The sequence below is a fragment of the Elephas maximus genome, chromosome 3 (genome assembly GCF_024166365.1).
Source record: "Elephas maximus indicus isolate mEleMax1 chromosome 3, mEleMax1 primary haplotype, whole genome shotgun sequence".
Classification (NCBI taxonomy): Eukaryota; Metazoa; Chordata; class Mammalia; order Proboscidea; family Elephantidae; genus Elephas; species Elephas maximus.
In genome coordinates this window covers 196522882-196526918 of record NC_064821.1, presented here as the reverse complement: position 1 = coordinate 196526918, position 4037 = coordinate 196522882, and the positions used below count along the sequence as shown (strand labels likewise).

Sequence of the window (4037 nt, the reverse complement as noted above, 5' to 3'; positions counted from 1 at the left end):
ATTTTCTAAGCTTTCTAAGTTCAGTGCTCCTAGCTGTCATAAATATACTTGTTTCACTTGTTTTTTCGGGTCTTTGTTGTAAAGAGGGCTTACCTGAAGTGTGTTTCTATTCCTCCATCTTGACTCTGCCTCAGGCCTTTCTTTTGAGGCAACTCTGAGTAGGTTCAAATGGCCGACTTTTCAGTTAGTAGTCAAGCACTTAACCATTTGTGCCACCCAAGGGAAAACCGTGGTGGCATAGTGGTTAAGTGCTATGGCTGCTAACCAAAGGGTCGGCAGTTCCAATCTGCCAGGCGCTCCTTGGAAACTCTATGGGGCAGTTCTACTCTGTCTTATAGGGTCACTATGAGTTGGAATCAACTCGACAGCACTGGCTTTGGTTTTGGTTTTGCCACCCAAGGCCACCATTCATAAGTATAGGGTTGTACATAAATAACATAAATTTTTTTAGCCTAGAAGACCTAGGTTTCAGAGAAGGGCGCACTGGTAGGGAAGTAATAAAAACTTAGGCTGCATTAACATAAAATTGACTTCCAGAACAGGGAAGGTGGTCATTCCAGCCTTGTCTATAGTATCCATGTCCTGGTGATTTATTTTAAGAACACAAAATGGGAACCTTGGCAGCGTAGTGGTTAAGACCTATACCTACTAACCATAAAGGTCAGCAATTTGAATCCACCAGGGGCCCTTTGGAAACCTATGGGGTAGTTCTACTTTGTCCTATAGGGTTTCTATGAGTCAGAATCGACTCCATGGCCTCAGGCTATTAACAAAACAGGAAATATCTAGAGAAGAATTCAGAGAAAGCTGATTAGGATTTTGAGACGTGTGGGAACTGTGATATATATCATGAAGATCAAAGAAGTCTTCAGATAGGTTAAAAGTGTTGCAAGGGAAGCATACATTATCTGTCTTCAAACGTTTGAATGGCTGATTAAATATGAGCTATGCATCGCCAGAGGTAATAACTACAACCAAGAAAAGGAAGATATACAAAGCTGGAACTTTTTAACAATCAGAGATACTTAACAGTGGTATGACTTCCTATTTAGCAGTTAACCAGAAGCCAGGATGCTTCGAGTTAAACTTGTGCAATATCGAGCAATTGAAAGTGATAGCCTTGGGTTCTCTCCAACGCTGGTAGCTCGTGATTATATAAACAATGAAAAATTATATGAACTGATTACATTTTCCTCATGATCTTTTCATGAAGGGTCTTACCATGATTTTCATAAACCCTGGAGGAGTTGTAATTGTTGAATCTAAATTACCATTCACATCATGTTACTTATCCTTCATTGAAGACACTAAAATAATTTTTTAACTCAGTATCCTGAGTTATTTGTGCAAGTTTGAAATTGTTTGAGGTTAGGGTCTAATTAAAAATCAACCCACTTTTAAAGCTACACCCCACAAGGCCCACCAAAATAATACCATGGAAAAGCTTGAAACGTGAGGCCAGTAAAGGGTTATCTAAAGGAAAGACAGCAATGTTATTAATATTGTAACTATTGCTATATTCTCTGAAAGGGTGTTTCAAGTGATGTAAAAAATTCTCATTGTAGAACCTTAGGATAAAATCCTCCTCGGCCAATCACTTTCCAAATGGCCATCTGGACATCCTTGTTCCTGAGGCTATATACCATGGGATTTAATAATGGAGTAACTACTGTATAGGTCACTGTTACCAGCTTATCTTTGCTGGATGAGAACTTGGGTGATGGTCTAAGATAGACAAAGGAAGCACAGCCATAGGGGACAACAACCACAGTGAGATGGGAGGCACAAGTAGAGAAGGCTTTTCACTTGCCTTCGGCTGTTGGGATTTTCAGGATGGTGCGGACAATGAAGCCATAAGAGATGCAAATGAAAGTCATGGGAACCATGAGTGCTAGAACTCCACCAATGAAGATGATCAGTTCGTTGATGTTGCTATCAGTACAGGCAAGTCGGATGACTGGTGAGATGTCACAGAAGTAGTGGTTGACCTTGTTGGGGCCACAGAAAGGGAGTCTAAAGACTAAAAGGGTTCCTACCAATGAGAACAGAAAGCCAATCCCAGCGCAAGAGGCTGCCAGTTGTCCACATATCTGCCAGCTCATAAGAATGGGGTAGCGAAGTGGATGGCAGATGGCAGCTTAGCGGTCGTAACCCATCGCTCCCAGTAGCATGCAATTAGTGACAGCAAAACCAAGGAAGAAGAACATCTGAGTGGCACAGCTAATAAATGAGATTGCTCTGAGTACAGACAACAGGTTTATGAGCATCTTGGGCAAAACAACAAATGTATAGCATGTCTCAGAGATGGAGAGGATCCCTAGGAAGAAGTACATAGGAATATGGAGGTTGCAATCCAGGCGGATGACAGTGACAATGGTGATGTTCCCACTGAAGATAATCAGGTACAGGCAGAGAAAAACAGCAAAGAGAATGAGTTGAGTTTCTCCAAGGCTGGAGAATCCCAGCAAGAGGAACTCTGTGACAGAGGAGACATTAGCTTGGTTGACCTGATTCTGGGAATTGACCTAAGGAGAAGAGGAATGAAGCAACAGATTATGTTAACCCTGAAAGACGCAAAAAGGTGGTCCACTACAATTTGAGGAGCAATAAATAGGAGAATGGAGAAAGACAATTACTCGGAAAAAGCATCTTATTGATTATGTGACTTCATGGAATTGTTTCAAAACACTCGGAGAGATGACAGCTATTTCCTGTGGTATTTCTACGTCTCTAAAAATACTGAAGTCTAGGTGATTTGTTCATGCCACCTACTTCAAATAGTAATTAGGGAATGGAAATAAAAACTTCCTTTGTAACAACCTTCGTTCTATCATTTACCAGCTCATTAATCCTCTGTGTCTCAGTTTCCTCATTGGTAGAACAGAGATACTAATAGGACCTCTTTCTCTATCCTAAATTTTTATTAAAATTAAAGAACTTAGCCGACCACATGCACATTGCAATCTTTCAGTAAATGTCAGCTTTTGCTACATATCATGTTATTTGATTTTCAAGAAGTGGGTGCTGATTTTTCTTCTTGGGGTTCCTTTAAGCTTCTCTCCTTTTAACGTTTTTTTTTTTTTAATTTTAAATGGTATTATTTTATTTTCACATGAACTACTGGACCAACATTGGACCTCAACTCCTATTCCTGCATGTTTTTAGTGACAATAATATTATATTGCCTTCATTTCATCCTTTCAGTAAATCACAAAACCTATCTTTGACCCACTTGATAGGAGTTGGAAGAGACCTTAGTGCATGTATAGGCAGTTGGTACACCTAAGTAGCTCTAGAAAAACAAAGTTATAACAGTCAGATCAGTCATTGATTCTACTAACTTCTTATCATCCTGCCAAGAAGATGGACCTGATTTAGACTTCCCCTATAATTGTAGTGCTAACCTACTATAGTGCTGACCTAGACAAAGGAGGAAATCCAAGCTACCAGGCTTCTTCTCAAAATGAGCTATTACATCTCTTCATCACAATTTTCTTGGATTTCAAGCAGAGCCCATTATTGACCATGTCTGACCTCTAGGCATTACAGCTCCTCCAATTTCTCCTAGACTAATAGTGGGCAGATCCATTTCCCCTTAATTCAACTCGAATCAAGGGTAAATTCCATAAAGCAATTAAGACCCATTGAAAATGGCCAAATAAATTAAAGAATATAAAAACACAGAAATTGATCATAAAATCAAAGTTCTTTAGCTAATGTAACTGAATTCAAGAGACCCACTGATTGCTGATCCTACACAATTTAGGTGTAATTCTTTCATCCACTACCATTTCTGAGTGTTTTCTATTGGGTATTTCCACTTTCAAAGAAGGGATTGGAGCGGAAATATCAGTTTAGTTTTTCTATCCAAGTGGATCATAGTATAACCAGTAGGTCAACATTTGTATGTTACTTGAGTAGGCAAATTTTTACTTCCACTCATTTAGTCATTCACCAATGTGTTAACTTATTAAGAAATTAAATTACTAAATGCATACTAAGTAGAAGGTCTGAAAAGGAAGATCATTCAGTTAGAA

The 4037-nt window shown here is 39.2% G+C and overlaps 1 pseudogene; it reads right to left on the bottom strand.

Annotated features, from left to right (window-relative positions):
* Positions 1-1556: 1556 nt before the first annotated feature.
* On the bottom strand, positions 1557-3589 carry LOC126071503 (olfactory receptor 10R2-like; annotated as a pseudogene).
* Between the last annotated feature and the right edge of the window lie 448 nt (positions 3590-4037).